Raw genomic sequence first — 17,070 nt, forward strand, 5'->3', positions numbered from 1 at the left:
GAGTTTGTCTATTTTAGATTTCAAATGCAAGTGAAATCATATAGTAATTGCATTCTGTGGCTGGCCTATTTCATATAACGTAATGCCCTCGAAGTCCACCCATGTTGTCACAAATGACAGGGTTTCATTATTATGTAACACTGAACAATATTCCAATGCATATATGTATTACCCATTTATCCTGATACTCTCCCTCCACCTGCCTCCCAACAGGGCCCAGTGTGTGTTGCTCCCCTCTCAGTATCCATGTGTTCTCATTGTTCTGCTTCCACTTGTAAGTGAGAACATGCAGTGTTTGGTTTTCTGTTCCTGGGTTAGTTTGCTGAGGATAATGGCTTCCAGCTCCATCTATGTCCCTGCAAAGGACATGATCTCATTCCCTTTTATGACCGCATAGTATTTCATGGTGTATATGTACCACATTTTCTTTATCCAGTCTATCATGGATGGACATTTGGGTTGATTCCATGTCTTTGCTATTGTGACTAGTGCTGCAACGAACATGTGTGTGCATGTATCTTTATAACAGAATGATTTATATTCCTTTGGGTATATACACAGTAATGAGCTTGCTGGGTCAAGTGATCTTTCTGGTTCTAGGTCTTTGAGGAATCACCATACTGTCTTCCACAATGGTTGAACTAATTTACATTCCACCAACAGTGTAAAAGTGTTCCTATATCTCAACAGCCTCATCAGCAGGTAGTTTTATTTAAAAAATTTTTGAGAAACCTTCATACTATTATCCAAAATGACCATAGTAGTTTGTATTTCCACCACGAGTATACAAGGGTTATCTTTTATCCACATCCTCACTAATACTTGCTATTCATCTTTTTGATAGCAGCTATTCTAAGAGGTGTCAGGTGACATTTCATGGTGGTTTTTATTTGCATCCCCCTGACAATTAGAGATGGTAAGAATTTTGTCATATATTTGTTAGCCATTTGTATCTTTTCTTCTTGGAAACGACTATTCAGATCTTCACCTGTTTAAAAAGAAATTTCAACTTTTATTTTAGATTCAGTGAATGCATGTGCAGGGTTTTACATTGGCACATTGTGTGATGCTGAGGCTTGGAGTATGAATGATCTTGTAACCCAGGTAGAAAACATAGTATTTCATGGTGTATATGTTTTTCAGGTCTTGGTCCCCACTTTCCCTTCCCCTTCTTGTAGTCCCCAGTATCCGTTGTTCCCATCTTTACATCCATGTGTAATCAGTGCTTTGTTCTTACTTATAACTAAGAACATATGGTATTTGGTTTTTTCTTCCTGCATTATTTTAGAATAATGGCCTCTAGCTGCATCCAAGTCGGTGCAAAGGACATAATATTTTTAATGGTTGCATAGTATTCCATGGTGTACATATACTATATTTTCTCTATTCAATGATAGAGAAAATATTCATGTCTTTGCTATTGCAAATAATGGTATAATAAATATATGAGTGCACACGTCTTTATGGTAGAACAATTTATTTTCTTTTGGATACAAGGGTCAGTCCCCATGGCTGCTGTCAAGGGCTAGCGTTGAGTGCGTGCAGCTTTTCCAGGCTCAGGGTGCAAGCTGTCAGTGGATCTATCATTCTGGGGTCTGGAGGATGGTGGCCGTCTTCTCAGAGCTCCACTAGGCAGTGCCCCAGTGGGGACTCTGTGGGGGCTCCTACCCCATATTCTCCCTCTGCACTGCTGTAGTAGACATTTGCCATGAGGTCTCCACCCCAGCAGGCTTCTACTGGACATACAGACTTTTCCATACATCTTTTGAAATCCAGGTGAAGGCTGCTGATATGGTTTGGCTCTGTGTCCCCCTCCCCCAAATCTCACCTTAAATTGTACTCCCACAATTCCCACATGTTGTGGGGGGACCCAGTGGGAAATAATTGAATCATGGGGGCAGTTTCTCCCATATCGTTCTCGTGGTCGTGAATAAGTCTTACGAGTTCTGATGGTTTGATGAGGCGAAACCAGTTTTGCTTGGCTCTCATTCTCTCACTTGCCTGCTGTGATGTAAGACATGCCTTTCGCCTTCTGCCTCCCCCCAGCCATGTGGAACTGTAAGTCTAATTAAACCTCTTTCTTTTGAAAATTGCCCAGTCTCGGATATGTCTTTATCAGCAGCACACACCTGTACTTTGTGCAACTGCAGGTTTAATATCCCATGGAAATTGCCAAGGCTTATGGTTTGCACCCTCAAAGCAGTGACCCAAACTATCTGGGGCCTTTTTAGCCGTGGCTGGAGCTGGAGTGGTTGGGAGGTAGAATGCTGTGAGCACTGTCCTGCGCTTGCCCTGGCTGGTTCAGCCCTAGGCCCAGCCCACAAAACCAGTCTTCCCTTACAGGCCTCCAGACCTTTGAAGGGAGGGGCTGCCACCAGCCAAGGACTCTGAAATACCTTTCAGGCTCTTTCTTCATTGTCTTCTATTAGCATCTGCTTTCCTTTTAGTTATGCAAATGTCTTCAGCCTGCTTGAATTTCAGAGGATACCAATGGCCTTAAAAGTACCATATGACCCCTAACACTTCCTGACTTCATTTCTGCAATGTATTTTAATTTTTTACATCATCATGAATGTTGAAACTTTTTATATCTATTCACTTTCCATTTGTTTTCAAGTCCAGTTTACTTCCAAATAATTTTAGAATATAGAGTCTCCATAAGACTCTAGTTTGTCTGGTTTCTTGCTGTACCCCATGACTGCGAATGCTTTCTAGTACATATAATACACTCAAAAGTACTTACGAGGCTGCATGCGGTGGCCCACGCCTGTAATTTCAGCACTTTGGGAGGCCGAGGTGGGCGGATCACGAGGTCAGGAGATCGAGACCAACCCGGCTAACATGTGTGAAACCCCGTCTCTACTGAAAAAAAAAAAAAAAAAAAAAAAATAGCCGGACGTGGTGTCGGGCGCCTGTAGTCCCAACTACTCGGGAGGCTGAGGCAGGAGAACGGCGTGAACCCGGGAGGCGGAGCTTGCAGAGAGCTGAGATCGTACTACTACTGCGCTCTAGCCTGGGCGACAGAGCAAGACTCCATCTCAAAAAAAAAAAAAAAAGTACTTATCAATGAAAAAAGGAATGAATCTTCCTATTTTTCCTTCAAAATAGCCTTAACTCTTTGGTTTCCAAGTTGATGTGGGGTTTTTAGTACTTGCCTCAAAAATCCAATCAAATTGACCCTGGTGTGTCTCCAGAATAAAGTTTTGATGAGGTTCAGTATCTGTGCAATCAGGGCACGTCTCTTGGAATGTAGTGCTGATTAGGTTTATCAATTGTTTTTTCCTATATAAGGGGAAGCCAATCAGAGGATGCGTTTTCCCAGAGAAGGAGCATCAGAAGAGTTTAAGACCTTGGGGGAAGAGAGTCTTGCTGCTTGCTTGTGGGACTTGCCTTGGAAGGTAGATAAGTTCACAGCATCCTCCAATTTTTTATTTTTGGTGAGTTCTCCAAGCACTGAGATGTGAACTGGTCTCATTCCCTTACAATGATACTGTTACCAGTAGAAGAGATTCGAGTTACTGGCAGCATATCTGCATGGGTCCATAAGCAACTTCAGTCCTTGCTTCCTCAGAAGAAAGAATTCGACTGAGGGGCATACAGCGGAAAAAGAGACTAAGTTTCAGAGCAGGAGTGGAAGTTTATTTAAAAAGGCTTTAGAACAGAAAGGAAAGGATAATTCTCTTGGAAGAGACCCAAGTGGATGCCTGAAGGTCCAAGAGAGAAAAGAGAAGGGCCTTTTACCTTGATCCTGGGATGGGCTTGCGTCTTTCCCATGATTCTTCCTTTAGGGAGAGTTTCTGGCATGCACAGTGCTTTCCTTACCCTTTGGAATTGAGCATGCCCGGTGTGTTTAGAGTTATATGCATGTCCATCTGAGGCTTTCTTTCCTTTTCCAGTGGAGTGTGTCCCCGGAAGATTATACTTTGTCATTTTTGTCTCTTAACATGAATGCCCAAGAAGTTGCTTCTTCCTGGAGTCTGCATTTAATTAACATTTTTGATGTTAACAGGTGTAGACCACCATGAAATGGCCTCTCTCTGGTGCTGCCTAATTATCATTTTTAGAGAGGCAAAGTGATCATTAACAGGCCATCACCTGACATTTCTAGTGGGTAGGGGAAGAGCCCTCTCCTGCCCTGCTCCTGCTCTTCTACCTGTAACAAGACAAGCCTTGAATATCATTAGACATGTGTCCCATCAAGGCAGCATCTCATTATTAAACTTTACTGTGTGAATTGTTACTTCACATTCTCATATTCTGTGTTGACTATTTGTGTGCCTTTTCCATTTTTGTTTTGACCGTATCTCATTATTTTAAGTGCCTTCTCCAAGATTCTAGATCTGCATTGACCAATAGAGTAACTACTAGTCACATGTGGCTATGAACTGTAAATTAATTATAATTAAATAACTAAATGGCATATCCTTAGTAGTAATAGCCAAATTTGTGGCCAAACTAGAAATTCTGTAACTACATATGTGTGGTAGTTACTGCATTGCACAATGCAGATACAGAGAATTTCTTTCATCACAGAAAATCATGTTGGGCATGTTGGCTGCCATTTATTTTTATTTTATTTTAATTTTTTATTTCTTTGAGACAGAGTTTTGCTCTTGTTGCCCAGGCTGGAGTGCAATGGCGTGATCTCAGCTCACCGCAACCTCCGCCTCCCAGGTTCAAGTGATTCTCCTGCCTAAGCTTCCCTAGTAGCTGGGATTACAGGCATGTGTCCCCACGCCCGCCTGTTTTTTTTTTTTTTCTTTCTATTTTTAGTAGAGACGGGGTTTCTCCATGTTGGTCAGGCTGGTCTCAAACTCCTGACCTCAAGTGATCCGCCTGCCTCAGCCTCCCAAAGTGCTGGGATTGCAGGTATGAGCCATTGCGCCCGGCCTTATTTTTAAATTCTGTTTGTGTGGTTTATAGTTAAATTATTGATTTGTTTTATGTGACCACCAGAGCAGGCGCCAGAGAAAAAGCAAGTAGGCAAGGTAAAAAGAAACTGTATTAGCTAGCCAATGTGAAGGAAGAAAGGGCGAAGTTCACCGGTCTCTGGCGGTGGAGGTTCCTAGGTCTGCACAGGAGGAGGGGCCGAGGAAGTTCGCGCCGCGCGCCTGCCGGGAGCGGCTTTTCTGTCTGAGGCTTGGGAGTGGGAGGGCAATAGGTGGGACACGGGCGTGTCGGGGATGTTCCCTAGGTGCCGCCAGGTGAGTTGCGGTTTCCTCGATCAGACGCCATGTTGCGCCTGCGCAGTTGGTCTGTATTTTTCCCGGGCGCGGGCTGCGTTTTCCCGTGCGCGGTGAAGTTGGTGATGAAGAACCTGGAAATGCGCCATCTTAGTCGTCTTTGTCCTCTCCCCTCGTCCAGTCAATTATCTTCTGCTTCTCCATACTCATTTCCTTTCACAGATTTTCTCAGGCAATTTTAAAATTTCATTCATTTACCTTCTTGAGGAACGTACTTAGATCATTTTGTAAAAATAATGTACAGCAAATAATTTTTCCACGGATATTGTTTTAGCTTTATTGTGTTGGTACTTTTACATACTATATTTAGGTATTACTATTTTTCATAACTTACTTTAAAAATTGTGCCAATTTTATTTAAAAGAGATTTCTCCCTTGATTTTCAGAGGTCAGATTGTGTCTTCCATTGCTGTTATTTTAATTTTAATTTATTATATGTAAATATGTTGCATATTCCTTTTTAAAAATGTGAGATTTTTTTCTCTCTCTTGTTACACAAACTTTGTATACAGTGTTCATTATGCACTTTAAAAATAAATATTTTGTTTCAGGGCATGGTGCTTTCACACATGCAACCTTAGAATAATTTTAAATTCCATTCCACTTTCACCATTCCTGAACTGCTTTGAATATATTGGATGTTGGAAGCCATGAGAGGTTTTGACTTGCATCCAGTCAAGATAATAGAATTTTCCATTTATAGTGTAATCTGATATATATTCATTTTGATTTCATACTTTTAAAAAATCTATTCTCTTTTACTCTGTGGTGATCTTTGCTTTTCTATTTGTGCATTGCTAGAATGTCGGCTGCTGTTTCCCTAGCACCTGAGATGTTACTCAACACTGTATAGTGCTGGTGTTGAGAATTGAGAGAATCTACTAAATAATAGCACTTTTCGAGACCGCTGTTCTGAATTAAAAGGAAGGGAAAGGACAGGCAAAAGAATATAGACATCAGCTATTTTTAGTGAAGATCTGTTGGAGAACATGGTTTTGGTGTCCAGGAACTTGAGACCTAATACTGCATTCCTAATACTTCACTAAGGTGTGTCTAAATAGCTCTGAAAGGGCTAGGAAGTCACAAGTCAGCCTCTTAGTTGTTATGAGTGTCCTTAAAATATTAAGGGAATATTGAGGATGCAGAATGGCTCCTTCCTCATGACTTTTTAAGAGATCTGGGCCGGGCGCTGTGGCTCACGCCTGTAATCCCAGCACTTTGAGAGGCTGAGGCGGGTGGATTACCTGAGGTCAGGAGTTCCAGACCAGCCTGACCAAAATGGAGAAACCCCGTCTCAACTGAAAATACAAAATTAGCCAAGCGTGGTGGTGCATGCCTGTCATCCTAGCTGCTTGGAAGGCTGAGGCAGGAGAATAGCTTGAACCTGGGAGGTGGAGGTTGCAGTGAGCTGAGATTTCACCATTGCACTCCAGCCTGGGCAACAAAAGCGAAACTCTGTCAAAAAACAAAAAAGGAGAGAGAGAGAGTGAGAGAGATCCGGAGGGAGATACTAAGCTGTGCAGACTCTCATCTTGAAGTCACCAAATACGTAAGTTGTTATTCCTGCTCTGGTGAGAAGTTTGTCAATACATTTTTTCCATGAATTAATGAAAATTTAAACCCATAATGTAAGTTTAAAAAAATTTATCCTAAAGATTGCTTGTGTATGTATGTGTTTTGAAATATATTTAATCTCTATATCTTGAAATAGTTTTTATAGATTCCACACAGAGGGTCCGTTAGGAAATAAGTGTGCTTTAATTTTCTTATAATATTTGTCCTTTTTTGTCCCTGGCACAGTCTGTGTATGACCATTTAAATTACTTTTAGTTCATGTTTGGGTTATAATCACACACAAATATTCTCTAAGGTCCAAATCTTATTTTGATATTCGAGGAAGAGTTTACATGGTAATAATAGTAAGGGTTACAGCTGGTTTCACTGAAGCTTTGTAGGCATTCTCTAATACCTTATTGTTTTGAAGGAATATCTGTTCTGCTTGAATTATAGACTACATAATACATGTACTGTCAGGTACATTCATGGAAGGGACAGGCAGATGGAGTCATATGTTACTGGAGTCTTGATGAACAGATGTAGGAAATAGTCCAAGGAATAAGAAAAAAGTTGATATTGAAAAGTGCTTGTTGAAGTCTGTAAATGTGCATTAAAATGTGTCAGTAAAAATAGACACAGTGAAGTTTGGGAACTGGGGTCTGAATCCTGGAGTCCCCAGAATCATAGAGAACCTTGATTAGGGGAGTAATTTTGTAAAAAAAAAAACAGAAGAGGCAGTGACAAGGCAGAATAGAATTAAAAGTATTTCTGTGTCATTTTCTAGTTTTGTAATTTTGTCATATTTGTCAAACTCTGTTGATTATTTATTAAACTGGTAAACTACAATCAACAGGGTTATTATAAGGGTTAAATAAGGAAATTTATGTATATCTGTAAGCACAATGTCACAATTAATACAAAGTTACCCTTTTTATTTTTCCTGGACTTCATGTACAAATGGGTCAGTTAATTTTTTGTTATGACACATAATTATCATTTGTACATAAAATATATTTAATTATTTTTGTATTTTTAGCAGGGAAATAATACAAACATGTTTTCCCCCATCTCAAACACATGAGTTCATATAAACATATCCATCTATATACCTACATATCTATGTATGAATATACATATGAACATCAGTATTTCTTAGCAAATATATATCATGATAATCAGAGATATTGCAACTAACAAAGACTAATATAAACCATGATTGCAAAAATTTTAGATACCACCTTAGTAAAATATCAGATTGAGCTGCTAAATTTCTCTCAGCCCTAAGTCATTTTGTATTTTCTGAGCATCCCAGAGGATTGTGACTGTATACACAGGACAGAAACACCATGACCCAGGGCACTGCTGTGAATTTCTGATGCAGGGGATTTTAAGGGCTAGATAAGCGGGATGGGAGTGTTGACCCTCCAAGTGAAATAAATTCCTGAATTGATTATCCCCATCCTAAAACAGATTTTTTTTTTTTTTTTTTTTTTTTGTGATAGAGAGTCTTGCTCTGTCGCCCTTGCTGGAGTGCAGTGTTAGGATCTCGGCTCACTGTAATTGCCTCCTGAGTTCAAGCAATTCTCCTGCTTCAGCCTCGTGAGTAGCTGGGATTACAGGCAAGCACCACCATGCCCAGCTAATTTGTGTATTTTTAGTAGAAATGGGGTTTCGCCATTTTGGCCAGGCTGGTCTCGAACTCCTGACCTCAGGTGATCCACCTGCCTTGGCCTCCTAAAGTGCTGGGATTACAGGCGAGAGCAACTGCACTTGACCCTAAAACAGATTCTTACTTGATTGATTTCCGAGTTCCAAGGGGAAATGCAAAAGTCGAAATTGAGAGAAAGTAAAAGTCGAGTAAGGCTTCAGAAGGCTGTGATTGGTGTTGGAGAAACATTGCTAGGGCATAAAGCTGGGATAATAAAATCTGAGAAATCCCACAGTGTTTATCTACAGGTAGAAATCATATTCCACATGTGGGCGGAGTCAGGGATCCCTTTGTTTTAAAATCCGTGAGGGAATTGAATATCTGGACTTGTGTCAATTAACATACAAAACTCAGTGCTTTTGATGTTCTCATTCACAAGATATCTGTGTTCCTTCTTTGTCAGAAACCATAGTCATAGGCTTCCTAATTTTGACCGTGGGAAAAGAGGAGAGGCCTCTGCGTGTTTGTGTCTGTTGGTCAGGCTGTGGTGCAGGGGGTGTCACCCTTCAGTGAAGGTCTGGCTTTTCATCACAGGTTGGTCTGAAAATTATGTACAAGGCTGGTGTCTCACGTGTTCTCTCTCCAACCTCAGCTTTTCTTAGTGCCTGAAGTGTCTGCAAGTGGAAATCCAGAAGAAGACAGAGAGAAACTGAGTTCTTGACAATGCATTCACTAGTGAGTGGGGGATGGCTCTTTCTACTGAAATTATACCCATATTGCTGGCAAATGGGCAGTTTTCTCCAGTTTGCATGGGTGTTTCATTTTTATTCTTTTTTTTTGTTTGTTTTTATGATGCAAAATCCACCCAGCCTGGGTGTTCCAAATGCAATCAGGAGACTTTCAGGTATCTGGCCTCCAATTAAGTTTTCTCAGGACTCTAGGTTGGGTATCATGTGTCAATGATTCCTAAATTATCAGTATAATTTCTAATATTACACTACTTTATTCCAGCCCCTATGCAGGCTATTTACAAAAAAAGACATGAGAGATCTCATTTATGTATTTCTTTTTCTTCCATCCATCCTGTAACCTCATAGGGAAATAATTGACCCATTAACTGTCCCGTTGGCTGAAATAGACTTAGGATTGTGATGAATGCAGGCAATAGAGATGCGTGAAGAGCAGAAGATCACAGCCCAATAATGAGGCTGATGTTCTAGGAGCTGAGTTCAATAAATCCCATGTGATAGGCCTTGGGCAAGAGCTGCACAGTGTTGAGGAAGAAGGAGAGTTTGATAAAATATGTTTATGCTTTTAAAAACTTTGCAAAAGGACAACTAAAGAAGTCATTATTCTTATCCCCATTCATTTTACCTTTTGATAATTAACCTTTTTGCCTTCTGGTAACTGAAAGTAACATATAAGAAATACAATTACTTAACTATGGTTGCACACTCAGGAGAAGGAATATTGTAGATATAGTACAATTTAGGGTTCTGTGGAAATGCTCTATAAGGGCTGGTTAGAAAAAAACAAAACAGTAAAGAGGCCTTTTTATCCTTGAACAAGCCAAGTGACAAGGTAAAGTTAAAAGAGAGGCAGTGATAACTGATGTTTGGATTGCCCAGAGAAAGTTGAGAACAGGAGGCTTCATATGACAGGAATCATCAGACTAAGACTTCCTCAGTATAGCAGCCTCAGCGGTCTTGTCTTGTGCGGCTGGACTGTCTTTAAGCCTTGTCATGAACACCTGAATTACATAACATTAGAGTGACTATATGTATGAATTGAATCCTATATTCTGCGTAAAACTTGTTCAGTTCTGAAGAATGCTGGAGTCTGGTTCATGACTTTCTAACTTTTTAATGAATAAGGGACCAATGACCTGTATTTCATAAATATTTGCTAGATAGGAAACATGTTTTCCATTACTTCTTTAGATTATTCAAAACACATAATAGGTCTTTTAACCATTTGATTGGTGAAAAACCTGTGGTTTATCTAGAGAAATAATTCATTTAATCATAGTCCTGTTTAAAAAGTAGTAAATCATGGTTATTTGCCTTGTGACAAATCTGTAATTTACTTGAAATTCATGGTAAATTTGTTTTATTTATGAAGGTTCAAGTGAAAATTTTATAATCAGTTATGTACAGGTGATTAACACATTACTGAAAAATATCTGGGCTATATTATGCCACATCTCATGCGATATTTCTTCATAAGAAAGTTTAATGGATTAAGAGTGGGTATGTCTCTGTGAGTGAATCTGAAAGGCAGATACCAGCTTAGTATTGAGAATGAACTGGCTGGAACCTAAAACACTGAGTGTTCTGCATACCCAGCTCCTACCTATGTCATCTCAGCCTTCCTCCTCTGGACATTAAAAGAGATTCTCTGTCTAAACTAAAATGTCTGTGATGTTTTAGAACAAAGTGACTTTTGAAGATGTAGCTATTGACTTCACCCAGGAAGAGTGGGCCATGATGGACACATCCAAGAGAAAGTTGTACAGAGAGGTAATGCTGGCAAACATCAGTCACCTGGTGTCCCTCGGTGAGTCCCTCAACATTCACATACGTATGTAGACACACATTGACTCATTCATTCAATAAGTGTTGGAACAGCTTCCCCATATCTCACCCTAATCTCCTCTGATTCTCTCACAGATCTTATCTGAAAAAAGTTTGAGCTCTCTAAATCTGTCTGAAAGAAATATCTTTATTTTATTTTATTTTATTATGTTTTATTTAGTTTGTCACTCAATTACAATGTAATCTTGACAAGGATTTCATGGTTTCCTTGGTACTCAGTCTCTAATACTCAGAACACACCTGGGAACTTAATGAATATTTTCAATGTATTAAATTAAATATTTTCTAAATAACTCTTCTGCTTTAGTCGCTATGCTTAGGCTGAGACCAATTAGTAAAAACAATAGCAATATCTTTTCTGTATAGAACACCAATTATTTTTGTAAATCGAATTTTTTTTTTTTTTGTTCTGCATGAGAATAATAATAAACATACTGTGCAGAGGTTTAATTAATCTCTTTCTGAAAAGACTGTGTATTATGCATTGTGTCTTGGAACTTAGGCATGGACTCAGCATTCATAGGTCCTGACTGTTTTAAATTTTCTTTTCCTGATGGACCTTTCGTTTGGATTTATTTTCTAGTCTCACGTTGGGTCAGAAAAATCCTGGGGAGTTTTCTGTGTTCTAGGTCTTGTGGCCTGAGCTGACCTTCACTGTTTTTATTCTTCCTCAGTGGCCTGCCTTACAGTTGGTGATAATGCACATTTATTGACAGTGAACTCAAAACACATGTACTGTTTCCACTAACAGGGTACAGATAAGCAAATCCTATATAACTTTGCAGCTGGAGCAAGGAAAAGAGCTCTGGCGGGAAGGAAGAGAATCTCTGCAAGGCCAGAATCTGGGTAAGCAACAGGGTCCTGTGCTCTAATAGGAGGAGGTGCTTTGTCAATGAATAATATCAGTCAAATATTAATTAGCGGTTTTATCAAATGAGTGGTAATTTCTAAAATGTAGGTTAAGCTACTGGAGCAGAATTCCTTAGATGTTATTATCATTTTGTTCATATGTCAGATGCTACTCTTGTGTCCTCTTGCCTTTTCTTTTACTTTCGGGAAAAGGATAATTCATGTACTTGTTGGGGTTAAACTGTCACATGCTGCCTCTTTTCCCGATACCCCTGTGAAGACTATCCCTCTATTTACCTGCCTGATATCTCATCTCCATTTTAACTCTTTTCACATTTTAATTTTAAAACTCTTTTCTAATTGCTGACGCTGTACAATCTGTTTCTTCTATTGAAGGATTTTCTTCATTTGACACATTTGTCACATCTAAGTGTTAATTTTTGAAAAAAAATAAACCGGCCTTGGGGTTTTTCAATTACCATAATACCAAGGTAACAATTTATTTTTCAATTATTTCAGACAAGGAAAGTGCCCTTAAGAAAAAACACAGATATCCATGCATCCTATCAGAAAAGACACATCCACCGTTATGTCAATGGTGAGTTTTATAGCTGTGTACACCAGTCATCTAAGTTAAACACCTGGTAATGGGTTAAGTTAGTAATGACGCACAGTCACCTGAGTGTAATTAGGCTGGCATTAAGTGCTTTCTAAGCAAAAGAAAATTTGATACTTTGAATTCAATGAATAAAGTGACCTGTGCTCTAAACCATAACATGAGATCTTTAAAATAGAACAAGTGCATATACATTGCTTATGCTCAGACTTTGAAAGATATTGATATCATCACAATTAATGGAAAAGCTCTGCAGTTGGGATCATACAAAAGAGAAAATATCTGTGTCTGCAGGAGATAACGTGTATGCAAGTGTCAATCGAGAAAAATGACGAGACAAGTCTCAATCATTTTAGGAAATTTATTTGCCAGAGTTAAGGACATACACCTGGGGGACAGGTGTATACCTTTCTCCAAAGATGATTTTCTCTAAATTTAAAGGGGGAAAGGGTGGGATATTGAGAAGTACACAATTTTCATGCAAAAGGTGGGTAGAAAAAAATAGTGATTCGTGCATTTTTCTGGCTCAGTGAATCTGGATTTTTTTACATAAGACGACATAAACAAATGAGGCAGAGGAATAATGCAGGAGAGCTGCATTTTATATAAGACAACATAGGCAAAATTGGGCAGGGAAACAATCGGATATGCATTTGTGTCTGGTGAACTGGGGATGACTGCGCCTGTAAAGACAAGCTATCAGTTTGCATTGCCATGGTGTAACTTTAACAGCTCATGAGGAATTTCCTTGTGGGCAAAATATGGGGGAGGCATGTAGCTTTTCATCTTGTAGCCATATTATTTAGGAACCAGAAGAGGGAGGCAGGTTTGTGTGACCCTGTTCTCAGCTTGATTTTTCCCTTTGGTTCAATGAGTTTGGGGTGCCAAAATTTAATTTCCTTTCACACAAGTAACACTGGAAAGATTACAACTGGGCTCTACCACTGAATGGTTGGTCTAGGATTCAAAGGTGGTGAAATGAATGTATAGATGTATGTCGGTAAATCATTAAGAGCTTTTAATCTTTGTCCCTAAAGGAGAACTCTCTCATTTTGGAGGATCCCTTTGAATGTAATGATTTGGGAGAAGATTGCACTCACAGTTCCACAATGACTCAGTGTTTGTTAACTCAGAGTGGAAAGAAACCCTACGTCAGCAAACAGTGTGGAAAATCCCTTAGTAATCAGTTCTCCCCTAAACCACATAAACAAATTCATACTAAAGGTAAATCATATCAATGTAATATATGTGAAAAGGTCTATACTAATTGTTTTCACCTTAGATGGCACAAGATGACTCACACTGGAGAGAGGCCATATGCATGTCATCTATGTGGAAAATCCACTCAGTGTTCTCACCTTAGAAGATATGAGAAAACTCACAGGGGAGAGAGACCGTATAAGTGTCATCAGTGTGGGAAAGGCTTTATTCAATCCTTTAACCTTCAAAGACATGAGAGAACTCACCTTGGATAAAAGCGTTATGAATGTGATAAAAGTGGAAAAGTCTTTAGTCAAAGCTCTGGCTTTAGAGGACACACAAGAATTCACACTGAAGAGAAACCACATGCTTGTCTTCTATGTGGGAAAGCCTTCAGTCTATCTTCTGACCTTAGATGATATGAGAGAACACGCACTGGAGAAAAGCCATGTGAATGCCATTTATGTGGGAAAGCCTTCAGTCAGTGTACTAATCTTAAATAACATCAGAAAATTCACCCTGGAGAGAAAATGATAAATGTCTTCAGAACATATTCTGACTTTAGATGACATAGTGTTAGGAATGACGAATGTAAGGAATATGGAAGAGACTTCAGCTGCAGTTGTAACATCTAAACATGCCAAAGGACTCACATTTTGAAAAATTACTATAATCAACATGGACGTTACTTCGGTTACCTTTATTCTTCAGTCCTCATCAATAAATTCATATGGAAGAGAAATTGTATGACACGTATGTACCAAAGACTTGTTAGTGATCTGATCATAAATGACATGAGAGAGCTGAAACTGTCAACATAATAAACTAAAAGTCTTCAGCAACAGTTTTAATAACTTAAAACGTGTGGGACTTTCAGGTAGAGAATCTCTAGCTCTGTGTTCAGTGTGAAAATGTTTTTATGTGCAATTTGTTGTCAAATAACGTAAGAAAACTTTACCTGGATGAACCCTTTATTTGTATTTTCTGTGAATAAACATTCAGCCAAGCACTAGGCTTGATGTTCACAAGAAAACACAGTGATAAAATGCTGCTAAAATGGAAAATAAGAGAGGAAATCCTTTATAAGCTAAATAAGAAGGTAAAGTCTTTCCAAGGGCAATGAATTCTCTTGGAATACCAAACACTTCTTACTGGAGAAGTTATGCCTTGAAAAATCATGAGAAATCCTTTCTTCACAGAGAAACGCTTGTGGCACATGTGAGATTTCACACTGGACAAAACATGGTTAGCATCTTGAAAGGAGAAGATTCTTTAGGGGTAATTCATTTCTTATTTGACATTAAGTTTCTCACATTGAGGAGCTATCAAACTTGAAAATCACTGTGGAGAAACCTGATAGATTTCTCATCAGAAAAGTGAGTCAAGAAGGTAGACCTCTAGAAAAAACTCTTAACATATAGTTTAGCATAATAATTCAGAAATTTGAGAAAATGTCTATTCATAAAAATGCAGCACATAAAGGTATAATAGCAAAGTGACCTGGGCATAAATTGAATGCAGAATTATATAAGAAATCTCATTAAACATTTCCAATAGATCAATACTTACAATGTTGAAAGAATACAATCGGTTGTTGAAAAAACTTAGTGTGTTGGTGAAGTCCTTCTTTCATTTATGCAGCCCTAACAAATCGATTTGCATCTGCATTCCTTGGCTTATGGGTCGAGATTCTACCCCAACTTCTGAGTCTCCCCAGTCTTCAACGGTTCTTTCCTCACAGCTCACCTCCCTTTACTTCAATGTCCACGAAAACCACTTGTTTCCATCCAACCCTAGAACTGACACATCAGGGATCTTCAGCCCCACTTGCCAGATTTCTCAGTGTGTCATTGCATAGATTTAGCAAGGAAATGGAGGCTGGATCAAAGACACCTAGTATATGCATTTGGGTGTCCCCAGCCCTTGCCTGTGTCTCTGAGTAGTTACCTGGGATCAGAGAATAAGGCAGCCCTGCTCTTCTATCCCTCAGAAATCTCTTGAAATTTTGTCCCTGAAGCCTCTCTAAGTGGAGGTAGCAGTTCATCTCATGACACCCCAGAATTTACTCAGGTAAGTCCTGAGTTATTACACAGAGACAGACACAGTTGTGTTCCTTTTACTTCTATCCAGAAGATAAAACGCCAGCATGCTAAAACAGCCGAACCTGTCAGCCACCATGCAAGCCTTTCCTATATTTGATTCAATGTACTTTTCCAGAAGCAAAATGAAAGTTCTCACAGATGGGGCCTCCTCTGCCTTGTCCTCAGAATTGGAAAATGTATTGTCCATCGAGGAGCCTCAGTACTGAACCTAAAACTCAAGAGAAAACTTTTCCTGAATAATAAGTGGGTGACGACATGAAATTTTGCAAAACAGGCACAATCTTAATACGATAGGCCTTACTAAGGCTAAATGGCCTTATCCATGGTTGAAATTGACACATAATTATATTAAAAAATCTCCACAAGTGATTGATTTTACTCAGCAGCCAGGGTTTATGTCAAGTGTGAGGATAACGAGCAAGAAATTCAAGCCCTTGGCAAACTGGTTGGAGAGGCAAGGATTGTGTCCAGGTAGAGCTCATAACATTATTTATTGTTTAATCTATTTAATTAAACATGTAATTTACCCTCAAACTGTGGCTGACATTATATGTAGTCCTGAGCCACATTAAGATGTACTATTTGTGCTCTGAAATTCTACGGGATTTGACAAGTGCATGGTGGCAGATCTCCAGCATTAAAGCATAACACAGAATGCTTCTCTTCTTCAAGCTCTTCTTCCCTTCACGTAGAGGGAATCAATCGACTTTTGTATACTAACTTTCGAATTTGTTTCTTTATTCCCATCTTCTTTAATTAAAGCACAAGATATCGTACTCAATTTCCATTTGATCTTCCAAAAGAAAGGTACTGAATAATCCATACCTGAATTTTATTGATTCAGACTCAGGTCCACCGCTCAGCAATAAAGGCCAAACGTCCTGTGCTGCCACCTCATGGCCGGCAAAGGGCAATGAAATCCATCGTTCCGGCCATGCAGGGCGCATGCGCGGTCTGCTTCCCGCGGCGAGCCAGATCTCCAGGGAGGACCTGAGTTTTCTTTAGCCAGGGTGAGGGAGGCGCCGCCGCCCTGGCTTTGGGGCTGGGGCCTCCGGGGAGGTTCCGGGTGGGGGCGTTGAAGAGGCCGCTCTTTTTGCAAGGCCCAAGATGGCGGGCCCTGCACAGGCCGCGCTGTTCCGCGCCCTCAGGGCGTCAGTATCCCGTTGGGGCCGGATGCCCCCGCTGGGCCCGGAGCATCCTTGGCGCTGCCCTCGCAGAGCCGCACTGAGGCTGAGGTGGCACGGGGGCCTGGGCTCCGCGA

General features: G+C 39.8%; 1 pseudogene; it reads left to right on the top strand.

Moving 5' to 3' along the window:
* The first annotated feature begins 9,058 nt into the window (after positions 1 to 9,058).
* Positions 9,059 to 14,674, top strand: LOC119620180 (zinc finger protein 705D-like; annotated as a pseudogene).
* Positions 14,675 to 17,070: the final 2,396 nt, after the last annotated feature.

This window comes from Chlorocebus sabaeus, chromosome 17 (genome assembly GCF_047675955.1).
Source record: "Chlorocebus sabaeus isolate Y175 chromosome 17, mChlSab1.0.hap1, whole genome shotgun sequence".
NCBI classification, from domain to species: domain Eukaryota; kingdom Metazoa; phylum Chordata; class Mammalia; order Primates; family Cercopithecidae; genus Chlorocebus; species Chlorocebus sabaeus.